Here is a 15,411-nt window from a genome sequence, read left to right as displayed (position 1 = left end):
TGGAGGCATTGGCTTGCTTTCTTCATTCCTAGCCAAAGGATGTGCAGATAGGTCATTATTTTAGCTCTCCTGGAATGGGAATGAAGCCTAGTATTTTCTTTTATGGCAAAAATGAAATTCCAGAGTCTTCTGTCTTAATTGAATATAATAAGAACAGAAAAAAATCTTAAAGAATTGTCCTGTTATTACTAAGTCATTGAAGAACTGCATTTTGTGCAGGTTTTCCTCGGGCGGGGAAGATGTTGCTGTGGGTATCCTATTAGAAGGAAATGTGAAAATATGTGAGGGAAGTGTTACTAGTCATTACACTTATAGATTTTTTTTTTCTTCTCTCTTTCTCTTTCTCCCCCCCCCTTGGTGGTCAGAGGCTTTGGTGTGACGTCTGTATATTGTCCTCTGCTCTTCAATATGAAGATTGTGACCCTAGATGACGTGGGAAGGACTGAGTACATGGAGAGGTAAGGAAGCTGAAGGCAAGATCAGCTATGATTTAGCCTTTCAAAACTTGCCATGGAAAGAACAGATTGACTAATGTTGTACTGTATGCAAAAATGTGCTAGCTGATAGCTCAAGTACAACATTAATTGGAGAGAATGTTTAGAAAGGCTAACAGGTGATAACACAAACAATAGTTTTAAGATGGGTAGAGCATGTGAGCCCACAGGAGTTGTTGGTTGGTACCTGTAGCTCTGTAGTGTGCCTTAGAGAAGAAGCTGAAGGTCCACCATGTACTTCTAGATGATGAAAAGGGCCTACAGGAGCAATAAAGTACTGTTTAGAGAGAAAGTATAGCGCCACCTAGAAAGATTTATATTAGGTGCTTAGGTGAATAGAGTATGGCTTACAACTTTGGGGAGACCTATTTGTTTTTTCCTGTTGTATCTTTGAATATAAGTGTTTGTGTGAGTGGGTTACAAAGTCACCATACTTTTGGTGTAAAGACAGGCATTGATATTCCTGTATTGTCTCAAGAAGCTTTGTCAAATGCTTCCTGAGCCTCAGGGCTCACGACAACAAAGGTCAGGAAAGTTGCCAGTAGTCTGAGCAGAATATTGCGTGGTTGATGAAAGTGTTGTGCTGAATAATTACTCTGCAGGTACATACACATCAGTACAAAAGAAGACAACAACAAAAGAAAAACCTTTTGCTGAATGCAACATGGGCTTCCCACTGAGACCTGACCATTACAGGCCAAAAGCATTAGACTAATGCGCTCTGCAGTACAAAAGTTGTTACTGTGCAGCTGAGGCACCATGTGTTTTGTACTCTGTAATATGACCTACAACTACCCATTTTTTCCAAAAGGCACATAGAAGAGCAGTTTTGTATAGCACTTTTGTAGTTTTTCCCATTTCTTTGACCACTTATGCTTTCCTGCCTTGGTGTTTAGATGACTGTTGGTACAATCAAGGAAGAAAAAGCTAATTTCAAAATGAAATTCAATTCGTGTTGAACTGGGGTTTTGCAGTTTTCTTTAGCCTCAGGTTCTTTGTCAGCATTTTAATGTCTCTATTGCTTGCAAATAGTACATTTGTATTACTTTTTGCCAAAAGAGTCAGGAAGGAATGAGGACTGTAGTGATACATGAATGGCTTACGTTACCTTATATCTGAAGGTAAAACATCAAAACATCTGGTCTGCAAAATAGTGCAGCCCTGTGTTACCAGGTTGGTAAGCAGGCGGCTTGTCGCCAAGGCAAGGAAAGGGGCTGGGAAGGAGGTACTCAGAAAACGTGCAGCAATGCACTGGGCTGCCCAGCAACATGCGTGCGCAGCACTGCTGCGGTGTCTGTTGGCCTCTTCCCGCCTTTTGTACAACACTAGTTACAATTCAGTGGTTTGGTTTTCTGGAGAGATCAGTTTAGATGGGAGGGAGGGAAGGGGGTGACTAAAAATATGTCCTAATGGGTTTTCAAACCACAAAGGCTGTACAAAATTTAGACATTATTTTGCCTTTAGCAGGAGATAAAAAATATTTGAAAAGGCTGTTTGTTAGGGGCGTGGGAGAGAGTATTTGTATTACTCTTTCAGTTCACAAGCAACAAATAAACAGCAGCACCATACCCGATTAGTGGGACTTTTATACAAAGCTATCGCAGCACAAATTCTGCTACCCAGAATTAAGTTAAGATGTTTTGCTAATGCACTGGGCTCACAGAGCATAATCTTAGATGGATTGAAATGGAGCTGTAATAGTTTTGAAGTTAATGCTTGCTGTGGGAAAATTGTTTTATCTCAGTTGGCTGACCCGGGTTACAGATGCAGCACTTCAGCATTTTACGTCTGCAGCTGCTTCCCAAGAAGAAATATTAAACTTGCTGAAGCGACTTTCAGATGATTCTTTCAGGTGTTGTTTTGTAAAGTCAGCTCTAAAGTTTAGCATATCATTTTTGTTGCAAAAGTAAAATCATTTTCAGTGAGGTCTTCCAGTCTACTGTGAAATTTGCAGTAGGCCATCTGAATCCTGCTGATAAACTAAATAAGGATGTCCAGATTGTAAAAGAGGTCCAGGCATTATAAAGATTTTTGTGATGATGGATGCCTATAGCTTGAAACCCGAGTTTAGCACCTTGGCAAAGTTAACAAACTGGAAGATTTTCTTTCATACTGTAAAGACTACTGAGTAGTGAAAACGCTGTACCTTTATAGGGAAGTGGAAGAAAGGCAAGTGGCAAGACAACACAGGGAAAGATCATGCTTTCTGCTGCTATTGTGGGAGAACGTCCGTTAAAAACGCTGTTTTATAAGAAAAGATACAAATGCCTTGTCATCTTCTTTACGTTATTATGTCAGGTATGGCTTTGAAAAGCAAAGTCTAAGCTTGGAGCATATGAAATCAGTTTTCCAGGTGTTTTCTGTACTAGTCCGATCTTATGTTCTCAACTGACAAATTTTTCCTATATTTGGAATTTCAGAAAGACCTAGTGAAGCTATTTTGTCCTAGGAAATGTTTTCTATATACAATTTTTATTTTAATATCATTTGTTTATTAGAGAACTGAGTGTGGGAAGGATGATGTGAATTTTTTGAAATATTTTACATATAGCTGCCTTTATAGTGTAGTTCTAGTTTAATTTACCTTTAGTACAAGGGAAAGTTAGCTATGATATCTTTTTCCTTTCTAAAATTTTATTTTACTAATAAGAGCTGCTAACTGCGTCTTCTGCATTTCTTAATTTTCATGGAAAATTGATCAGAAAGCAAAATATTTACTCTTTCACAAATTTACAGTAGGAAGGATCTGTTGCTATCTTAACAGGATGTCTCTTGTTCCACATTTATTTCAACAGTGTAAACCAAGGGTGTAATATCCAGTCTTTCTGAAGACTGAATCTCAAACAAGATATGAAAATTTCAACTATTCTTTGTTTAGGAACAGGGACTCGCATTCTAGTGTTCAGATCCTGTAAAAGGATATATATTTTCAGTGGATGCAAAAAGTTGGTATTATTAATGTCAGTTGCTGAGCATCTTCAATCTCATTTCTATCAGTAACGAGTATTTCCCTCTAATTCAGACTGGTCCTATGCTTAACACGCCTTTCAGCTTAGAAGGATGGTAGAGAATAAGATAACTGTTGTAAAAATAAAATACAACAACAACAAAAAAAAGAATTCTCCTCTAAGTTATTGCAGTGCAACTCTACAGCTGTAGTTGAAGACTGAGCAAATTTGGCCAAAACGCTTCCCAGTAAAATAGTTTTAGTAAGATGCAATTTAGCAAGAGCATAAGTATTTGGCTATTTATCTCCAATTTTTTCCTTTGTTTTTTCTATCTCTTAATTTCTTTGATAATATTATTTGGATTTTCTTTTGTTCACTTAAACTATGTTTATAATAATAATCATACTTACAATGAAAAGTAAATATGAGAAATCTAGAGAGTGACTGAGATAATCCTCTAAAAAAGAGGAGAAACATATTCCGTAAGTCAGTACTGAATTATCCCAAAATGAGAATCTTGGTGGTGGGTTTTGGCTCAGAACGATCATAGAAGAGTTTTCTTCTCTAAATAAAAACATCATAGAGAAATCAAGTCTCTGAAAAGATTCAGGACTGGTTCTGTCGTGATTTAGGTGTAGGGCAAAAATTAACTTCAGGTTTTTTGTTTTTTTGCCATATGTAATAACAGCCTTATATAATTGAAACAATTCAAAAGTACGTGAGCATCCAAGGTCACAGTGGCCAGTTATTGTCTTACCCTGGCTTTTCCTTTTCCTGGATGGTTTCAGAGTATACCCTCACTTCTTTCCTCGGAGCCTCTTGATAACAAGAAATGAATAGGCCATCTTAAGGGTTGTTCCCTATTGTAAGTATACTATATTAACATAAGAGTATCTACTGCACACATTAGTAAGATGTATATTTATATGCCCATCCTTCCTATCTCGAGGTTCCTTAGTTAGAGCCTCAAACTTTTCACCATCAGTGAAATACTAAAACTTGAAATTCATTTATTTTATCCCAGCTGTGTAGAGAGATGATTTTTTTTTTTAATTCAGATTTTTTTTTCTTTTGCATGACTGAAAGGGCCTTTGACTGGTACACTAATGAAACTTCCTTTCCTCTCCAGGGGAAAATAGATGTATATTGGCATTGTGCAGGTGCAAGAGAGAAGCAGGATTTGTAACAGTAGTCTGATCTGGGAACATCTCTTTTGCCACTCAGCTTTGTAACTATGTAGTAGGGGCTAGTGAACAGTTCTGTTTTGTATTGGAATGAAGCCCTCTAATGCTCCAAAGGAGACGTTTAAAGACTTATCCTGAAAGCAGCTGAGCAGTTTGGAAGGAGTTTGTTACCATGCAGTACCTGTTAAGTCCATTGGGATTTCAAGGGACCCAAAACCCAGCTGGATCCAACTCCTGACATTCACAGTGTTTTTGTTTTTTTATGAGCAGTGTGGGAGGATTTATAGCTTAAAATACTAGAACATCAAAAAAGAAATGAAATGAATATAGTCCAAATAGATTATAAATCCATTTAACTAAATTTGCAAGACTGGCCCATGTACAATCCAAATATATAAAAGTGCATTGAAATCCTTTTAAATGAAGACATCTAAGAGTGAAGAGAAATGGGAAGATTGAAAAGGATGCTACTCTTCTAATCATCTTTCATCTTGTATTTAGATTGTTTCTGGTTAGGTATAGTCCTTTCTTGTGTGATTGTATGACACCTAACTCTGTTAGACCTGGATTCACAGCTTGAGACCTGATCTGTGCATCCAATGCAATGATTTAGTGATGTCTGTTTCCAGTACTTCTTACATTACTATATAAACAAGAAGAGCCAGAAGTCTCATTACATGACTAACATGATGATTTATATAAAAGCGATCTGCTGGAAAATTCATGGGACTGTGATTATATTGAAGGGAAAAGGGAGGAAAGGGCAGGCAGAGGCAGGAGGACTGAGATGCTCAGTCTTTGTATGCTATTTGCTGTAAGACCCAAACTAGAAAGGGGGGAGATAGGCCTCCTAAAAGTCCACGGGTGATGATTAAAGGGGAAAAGAATATGGGCACCATTCCTGGGCTAAACTTTTGCCAGATATTTTGACTCTTTACCAATAGCCAAACCAGATATGATTTTTATAAACCATTTCATGCACTCTTCCTGCTTTCTTGGAGTTTGGTGAACGCTTATCATTTGAGCCCTTCATAAAGGGCAGACCCAGAAGGGGATATCTTGAAAACATGGTTTTGGTGACTCTGATGTCTTACCCTTAAAATGCTAGGTGTTAGTGCGTATGTCTGATTAAGATTCAGTGGGTGTTAGGACTAGAAACTTTCTCTAGGGGAGGGATTCATGCTTCTTCATTTTGGGATTCTTTTTTGTTTTTAAAGTTAATGCCTGCTGAACTTAATCCCTCTATTTACATCCAGCTGGGCTACCATCATGCATCCTAATTTCAGTGTTGTGAATAAAAAAAGTCAAACCAGGGAACATAACGGTCTTTAACCCACAGGGACTGTGGTTAGCTAAAATATAGATTAAAGCAAATGCTTCTTTTCCTTCAGAAAGAAAAAACTCAATGAAAATAATTCATATTCCCTCTATCATATGCATTTATGTATGAATAAGGTCAGTCAATATAAATCACGTAGGGGAGAAAGGGTAACTGCCTCACAGCATGTACTACCTTATACTCAAAGCAGAATAAGCAAGAATAATACTAATTAACCTAACAGACAGTCTATTAGATTACAGAAAATCAGACATTTGTGTTACCCACCTAACCTTGGTGCACAGGAAATATTTTCTTTTACTTCAATATTTATTTGGTTAGCAGGTATATCCTTAAGAGGGCCCCATTGCATTGTTTGGTAAGATCTCACTTGCTGCAGAGAAAGCCATGTTGTTCAAACACACTAATCTTTTAAGAAGTATTTATTTACAATAAGGTGCCCTGTAGTCTCCCATCCACCCCATGCTATTCAGTGCATCTGTGCTGGAATGCTGTGGTGTATAGTTCCAGTGTGCAGTCTGTAATTACAGCAATATAAAATAGAGTGGCTTGCTGTGGTCTCAGTACATTTAATGAAATCTGCTTTTTGTCAGCTTGTTTTAGGAGTGAAAAGAAAAATGACAATTATGTCTGTTATTATTTCAAACAAAGGGAAACTTGAACCATGAAACTAACCTACTGATTTCCGTTTTTTTTTTTTTTTTTTTTTTTTTTGAGTTCTGTGTGGTTGCAGAGTAACGTTTAAAAGTGCTATGAATCTTGTTGTAGCTCGTGTATTTTGGGCCAGACAGAAGTAAATAATGAAAGGTTGCTTGTTTGGTAGAAAGGGAGTTACTTCAATAGAAGCAATTTACAAAATGCTAGCATTTTTAAAGTTATATTTTTACTCCTTCCTTTTTTTGGAAGTCAGCCTGACTCAGCCATGTGTTTTCTTTTGTTCAATCGCAGTAAAGTGCATTTAGTTTTGTTCAGTTACAAGAAAACCTAGTTTCTCTTTGATCTGCCTGCTTTGGCACGCACCTTGGCAAATCTTTTCCAGAAAGCTTGACCTTCTTTTAGAAAACCAGCATTGTCTGGAGTAGACTTTGGCCTGTAAATCAACTGTAGTGCTAATCAATAAAAGTAATCAGCCTCTGTGGCAAGACCTCTCTGTTTGCCTGTGCTAGCAACAAAGTATTTGCTAGTCTTAAAAACACCTTGAAAAGAGTAAACAAAAGGACACTGATGAGAGTCCTCACCCTCCGGCTTGGGAACACTTGATTCTAGCTGATGTCCACCGAGAGAGGTTACAGAAGGGTTAGGCTGTGTTACAGAAGCGAATATTGTGACCATCTTGTTGTTTAGTGCCTGTATTTGTGAATCCTGTGTTGCAAAATCTTACAGCTACAAAGTGAATGATGTCACTGTGAACCTTTACCTTGCTGTGGTGAGTTTACGGATACTTGCTAGCAAAAACCGACTATTTTGCAGAACTGTAGAACGGAAGGTTTTGAAATACTGACCTATACTCAGTTATTTTCACTTAAATGGAAACAAACTTTTTTTATATTCCAGTAAGCTTATATATTTAAGACATTTTTTTGTTTTGTAAGAGTACAAAGCTCATTTCCACAGCCTTGCATATAAAGCCACATTCCTCTACCACTGTTCTTGTTGTATAGTTCCACTAAAATCAGTGTGTTTTATCCACCAGCCCTGTATTTTATGATTAATAAGAGAACTGCAGCAGACTGCAGGCTTGTAGTATCATCTGAGCAGGAAAGAAAACATCAGGTAGAGTATTTAACTATGGTTGTTATACAGTTATCTTAGAACTAGAGCATTTATCATTAAAACTTAGAAATGGACAAGTTACTGCAGAACATTTTCTGATGCTCAGTACCACGATTGTCTATGCTAAAAATATGAACAACTTAACACATGCATTAGCTTGCAGCTTTTTAATATTGGCTACTGTGGATTTGGCATGGAAGGGAAAATCTGGAGAAAGGTAAAGGAATGAGTATAGAGTAACATTATATTGTTTTAACAGTAAGGATATTCAATCAGCATTTAACATACCAAAAAACTCAATTTATTATATAACAAGATTGCTGATGCTTTAACAAATATTACTGGGGTATATTATCTAGACAGTCTAAGGCCACTTACTGCTTGCATTATACAAGATTTTTAGTAGCTTGTGGTGGTCCAAAGTGGCAGTAATACATTTCTAAACAGAGCAGCTACGTTTTTTTCTCCTTCTAAATTTGGTAGAATAGAAGTTTCCTGTTTTGAAATCTAGAACTTCTAAGTTAAATATTCACTCAAACCTTTATCATTCTCTACCCACGCGTTATGAAGTGTGTTTACTACATAAAGTAAGGCTTATGACCACAATCCCTGTCAATCATCTGTCATGTCTCACAGACTCAGAGCGTTCCTCTCCACTGAGATCTGTACTGCAGCTTCTGTATGCCACTGTCATCCCTTTCCTGAATCTTGCAAAGTCCTGGGACTTAGAATATCAAAACTATTTTATGGCATGAATATTTGGGCCCCGACCTTGAGTTTGGAAAAAAGCCTGATAGCTCATTTTCTGTGTCCAACACAATAATGCAATTTACTATGCAGAGTCTCAGAGAAAAGGTGCAAAAGAGGAAGGGTTAACGCAGGGCTGAGAATGTAGGGTGATTGTCCTTAAAACACCTCTGTCTCCCCAAACTGCTTGGATACTTCATGCTATCCCCACTGTGTCCCTAACAGTATGTGACCTAATCCAAACCATTTAATTCAATAAAATTAAAATGTATAGGTTGAGTAAGAAATCTTGATGTTAAAAATGTCGTGTGTATGTGTGTGTGTGTGTATATATATATATAAACTTTATATTTTGCATCTCAAAGCAGAATCCTTTATTCTTAAACATAAGCTAGGAACATGTGAAGAGGTACTCTGGTCAGCTGGTCCTCATGACTCATTTATGATGGTGCCCGGTACTGCTTGTGGTGCATCCTCCCAGATTCTGGCAACCTGTAACTTAGGAATTTCTTGATCTAGTGATTGTTTCTGTGTCTTTATGTTTAATAATTCTCAATGGACTTTCTTTCCATGAATTTGTCAAATTATTTCTTGGATGTATTTATACGTTTGGCCTCTTTAACATCCGGAGTTGCCTTATGTGCTGTGTGTGGCTATATTAATGTGCGTATTAGTTATGTGCTATATGAACGTGTATTTTACTTCTAAAGCAGTTCCCTCACAGCTTCGTCTGATGCTTGTATTTTTGAGAAGTTCTGAATAGCTACTCTTCATTTTTCATTTACGCTTGTATTTTATACATTTATTCACTTACACTTCTATACCCCTCTACAATATCTCCGTTCCAAACCAAAATGTCATCTATTTAGTCTTTCTTTGGATAGAAGCCATTTTATACTTTTTATCATCCTTTCTGTCTCTTTGGAGCCTTCCTTTAGTTCTACTACACTTTTTCTTTGTGTATGTTTGTGTGGAGAGGATGCAGAGGGGACAGATGCATGTTGAAGAGACCCTATGCAGTTGCATGGTTAGAATTAGCTATGAAATATTTACTCTGAAACTGTGTGGATCAGTACTATAGTTCTCATATTCAAATATAAAAGTGTTCAAATGGTTCCCTTCTTTAGGACTGAGATGACGCTATTTACCTTTTGGACTATCTTGGAGCAGAGAGCTGCTATTTTCAGAGAACTAATCACAGTGATTCTAAAATCATTTTCCTGAGCCGTAACAGCTAATTTATCTCCATCTTAGTGCTTATGCAATCGGGATTGTATAGCTAGACGTTTCATCTACCGTTCTATCATGCAGTCTCTACGTATCATGAACTCCTGCAGTTCTTCAGTCAGCTTTCATTACTATTATTATTACTTATCATAAATTACTGTGTATTCAGTTCTTTTCCGAGATGCTTGAGAATACTCTAAACAATGCTGGTTCCCATGTAGGTCTCTGTGGGACTCCAGTGGTTATCATAACATGAGAATGACTGTAGTATGTCAGATTAAATGTTTATTGAAGTGTCTGTGACTTGTCTCCAGTAGTGGTCGATGATGAATTATTAAGCACAACAGTAAGCACAAAGCAAGCATACTCTTCTAACCTCCCACAGCCTAGCCATTTATGCTTTTCTTTTTCTTTTCTTTCTTTGATAAGTCACCATTTTCTCTTATCTATTAGTGATCTACTGGCAAATTCCCAACTGCTTCCCACATGTAGCCCCAAATAAGCTATTGTTCTGGTGTTTTGTTCAGTATAGAGTCCTGACATCTGTATATTAATTTTGATTTATTCTTCCATTGCCTTGTCACAAATCTTAATTTGCTGTTGCTGAGATTTTAAAATGACGATCTCTTCCCCTCTGCCACTCCACTCCATGAATCAGCACAAAACTCCGGCATAATCGAAGTAAATGAATATAAGATCTGTTTTATTACAACGCATAACTGATGGTAGAAATCTGGCATACAATACAGTCTGGAATATGGAATACTGTGCAGATCAATACTTCTGCATTGCAGCCGATCATCATTCATTTCTGCTGCTTATCTTAGATCTACTCTGCAGATTTTTGAGGGGGATTTGGTGCTTTTGTTCACTGCTGCATAAATATTGAGCGTCACCTTACCACCAAACGTCTATGTTTGGTGTTGGGGCTTTTTGTTTACAGTTTCATACACTTAAGGCACACAACCAATTCACAAGAGCGAATGAAATCAGATCAATTGGCCAGTAACAACAGCCATAAGAACAGAAGAGCTCTTATTTTGCGCTCATATGTAGGTATCAACATTTCAGTCTTTACCTATGCTACTGAAGCAGCATATGGCTTGTGGAGTTGAGAGTAACCCAAGAGAGCGCCATGGCTCAAAGTCAGGTTTCTTCTTCCTCCTCAGTGGTACCTTTGCCATAAAGGGATATTCTGTGCCCCTGCAGGCACCACTGTGCTCATCAGGCACGAGAATATGCCCACCCTCAGGACTGCACTTGGCTGTTCAGTAGCTTCAGCAGGAGACCTTATGAAGCAAGCAGCTGGTGACTGGTCTTTTCTAAACTGTCCATTTGATTAGCTTGGTAACGTGTACAGCTCTGTGCTGAGAGTATGTTCCTGTATCACCATAGTGGCGATAAACAGGACCTTTCACTCAAATGGTTCAGAAGATGCATCACTCCATTTGCAAGTTTGTTTTGAGGTATTACTTCTACCCAAACTAGACCAAAAATCGTTTTCTAAGACTTTCCCTAGGACCTTGGCAAAAAATGCCTGACGGGCACAAGCCTGTCAGCTTGTAGAGTTATTCCGTATTGGACTCACCTACCAGAGAGGTTTAACAACCTTTCTCGGGGGTCTCATTCAATCCAAGCTGCTCTAAAGAAATTATTATTGTTATTTTTTTTCATAGGAGCCTGTTTTGTTAGTAACACTCAAGCTATTTTGTATTCCTCCCATCAAGAAGACATGGTGCAGTCCAAAATAAAAATTTCTGCCTTTACGCCATTTAAATTTTCCAGACTGTTCATAAAACCTGACCATATGATTATGGTCATCATTCTAGCAACCTTTATACATGTACGAAGGATCTGTTTTCCATCCAGTCATTTGGGAAGTATGTGTTTACATCACATTGAATTATGCATATATTCACATTTATTTACCTTATGATTTGGAGGTTGTCATTTATCACAGTATATGAATGTGTAAAATATGATTTTATAGGAGACTTCAAGTTCTTTTGTGCATCTCTATTTCAACTATGAGACTAAGATTTTCTAGGATTGTGTGCATTTGTATGATTTACTCATTTTAAGTTGTCTCCCTGGGGTTAGGAAAGCATGTCAATATTGAGTTTTTCATAAATATGGTAACTTTTCTGAACTTTAGACAGTATTTTCTGTGTCTAATTTCCATATGTATAATGGAGAAGGGAAAAGAAATGAAATGGTCCCCATCACATTGTAAAATGTAGTCTGTGTTCTCTGTTTTCCAGCTCAGGGAAGCAGTCCTAATTGTTTTAAAACTTATCCATTTTATATGTATCTCAGCTTTGAATTCTTCCAATACTGCATATAATAATTCAAGAGAGATTTTTGGCACTTTAAACATTTTCTATTTTTTTTATGTTATCAGTTCTTGTATGTTTTGATGTCAGTCTGAGTTCAGTGTGGCCCCTGTCATCTTCTTGACCCTGTTGAGCCCTGCAAAAGAAACCAAAGCATTTCACGCTTACTTTCCTCACTTTTATCACCCTTAACTTTTCAATAATAGTGACCAACAAAAATGTAGGATTATCTTGGTCTGTTTCTGTGTAGTGAAGATTTCTTTTAATACACAATTTTGAGTAGTATATATAGTCATTTGGAATCATTTATGATTGTTTTTACCAATTTGACTGCTGCAGTTAGGTTTGCAGCCCTCTCCCATAGGGTCTAATACTCATACTGCTGCCCAAATCCTAACTCGCTTTCAAGTGATTACTCCATTCTAGCAAGGAATGTTATTTCCAGGTTAGAACTGCTGAATGAATGTCGGCATATTGCATTCTGGGTAACACATTCTGGAAATTGTATTTGGTGAGAAAACATTACTTGCTTAAAACTGATGAATATTATTTCAAAACATCAAGGCGAACAGCAGAAAAAAGGCTTTTGAGCAACTACATATTTTTAGTTAATTTATATTGCTGTAGTTCACAGAAAAGTTACTAAGTTTAAGGGCTATGTGTGCAAAGAATATTCACTTTAGTCTTGTATTGGACCATGTCTAATATAAGGTTAATGAAGCATAGTTCTCTCTGCTGAAATAGTTATGTGCTTCCACTTTATAGTTTACTCTAGCATTATCACCTTTAAGTAATGCATGACATGCAATAGGCAATTTAATGTAATTCACCTTTACTGAATCTTTTGCTAAACTGTGACTATAGCAAATTTAATATTAGTCCACTTCCTGCATTTGGGGTGCTATTTTATGAACTTAGATGTTTTCTTCTCATTGTATGGGTCTCCTCGATAAGGCTCAAAATTATTCAAAAAGCTCATTAGCACTAGCTTTCCACTAGAATTAAATAGTAACTGACTCCCCCTCCCTCTTTTTTAACTAGTACAGAAGGAAGAATTTACTAAAATGCAATCAATCACATACCACTCTCTTTCTCGACCTTAATACTTTAAGGTTCACTTTGTCTTTCCTGATGCTCAGCCTGAGTAAATAAGTGGAAAGAGTAACAGAAGAGCATGACTCTTGCTAATCAAGGACAAAAAACCCCAAACTCACAAAATTCTGGAAGAATGTTCAGGAAAAAAAGCCCAATGTATTGGGTAGAAAATGGGCAGGGCTGTTTGTCATGGATGAACCTGATTTAGTTCTTTGCATCTTCCCTCATAACAATTTTGTTGAAGTAGATGATGCACAGCAAAAATTTTGAAAATTACGAAGGTGGTCAGAGTAGTATATCTGAAAAGTCAGGTTTACTTGGTAAGAAGGGCTACTGATGGATGACTTGGGTAGAATCATATTTAAAAGTGATAACTTGAAATAAAAAAGGCACTTAACTGATTATAAGGAAAAGGTCAGCCTACTTAAGCCCACATCAGAAGTCAGCCATTTCTACGATCCTGGACTCTACAAGCCAACAAGAAAATAGAGGAAAAGCAATTCTCTGGCAATTGCATCAGAAGAGAAAGGAAGGAAGCAAGTGTTCTACCATAGTTATAGGAAATTTTATCTAGCTAAAGGTAAAAATGACTTTTATTGCTTTTATTTTTGAAAAGACAACTGGAAACAGTATTTAATGGCTTGATTCAGAAATCAAAAGTTTGCATCAGGAAAAGATTTCAGTATCCATTCTTGAATTTGAATACATTACTCGTGTGTCTTCCGCTGGTTGAAGTTTGAGCTTTCCTTTTAAAAAAAAAAAAAAACCACAACCAACGAACCAACTAAACTCTTTCAAAATGTAGGCAATCCAGTAGGGAGATTTATCATATTATTATAGTGTCTGTGTGTGGTTGTTCTCCTCCCCTGCCCACCCCCCCCCATTGGATATTTTCACAGTGCAACCATAATTTTTGTCTCATCCACAGGATTATAGGTCCAAATGGAGCAGCTCTTCTGTTTATTTCCATTCTTTGCAAATGGTCAAAATTTAGAAGAGCACAAAGTTGTGTAAAATAAACTTCCAATTCCACATTCAATACTCATTAGTATCAAGTTTTAGATCTGTGTGAGCATATATTTGTTAAGCCTATTTCACAAAATTGCGGTGTGCAAGCAACTGGAGGAAGATTTCTCTGATCTATCACAGTTAAACCACACAGCTCAAAGATCAAATATTCAATACTTCCAAGTAAGCAACAGAGACCAGAAATCATTGAATAACATTCAATTGCAAACTTGAAGAAATTCATCTGGTCATGAATATCCTGTAAACAGAAAAAGAGACAGTGTCTGTGGAATAAGTTAATCATCATGAATTATCCACCTGTTTCTCTCTGCAAGTCAATAGGAAAGTCTACTTTTTTTCTGGCATTCTGCCTAATACTTCCCTGAATGGGACATGCATGAAGGAAATGTCTTACCTTGACCTAATCTCAGCCTTTTCTGTAACTATAAATAATCTATATGGAAACAAATACATTACAAATTCCGGATGAGGAAAAAGAGCATGTTATAATATCAAGTGGATGGCCACATGAAAAGTGTAACATATGGCTTATGTATGTAGGCTTACAAAAGTATGGTTGTCCAGAAAATGTTGCATTTTGTTTTTTCCTGTAAATAGTTTCCACACAAAATAAGCGTTACAACATCAGACATTTCTAGCCATTAGTTCATGAACAGAGCCATCTACTATATGAAAGGTATAGTCTAGATGTGTCATATCCCCATCCTTTTATATAGGGAGCGTACAATGTTCAATACGTGCGACTTCCTGAACGTGTGAGATGATAGGCTTCATGAGATGTTTTGTCTATACCTCAGGGTTCCTAACCTGCATTTGACTGGGACAAATCTTTATATATGCTCCCAGTGGATCTTAATGTATTTTGCTCTTTGGCTAGTAGTTGATAGGTACACCTTCATAATGGGCTGGAAGAAAAAGTGTGTGAGTCTCCAGGGGGGGAAAAAAAAAAAGGTTATTTAGTGAGGGTTACATTTGCTAACATTATATATATCAACTTCTACCTCCAGAGAGGGGAGAGAGGTTTGGGAGGAAAGGCAGTCAGGAACTGCAGGAACTGTTTTAATGACTGCAGTCAATTCCCAGTGGATGCTTTCTCAGGTACCCACAGGAGCAGGGGAGTCTAGGAGGAAAGCGGCGTGCAGCACATGCGCAATTGGTCCAGTCATGTACCAGGGAAGAGCTGTAGTGTGTCACAGAAAGTATTGTCTGTTGGGCAACCCTGATCAGAGAGGATGAGGGAGA

Source organism: Struthio camelus, chromosome Z, assembly GCF_040807025.1.
Source record: "Struthio camelus isolate bStrCam1 chromosome Z, bStrCam1.hap1, whole genome shotgun sequence".
Lineage (NCBI taxonomy): Eukaryota > Metazoa > Chordata > Aves > Struthioniformes > Struthionidae > Struthio > Struthio camelus.
The sequence above is the reverse complement of the archived record's forward strand: the minus strand, read 5'-3'. Positions refer to the sequence as shown.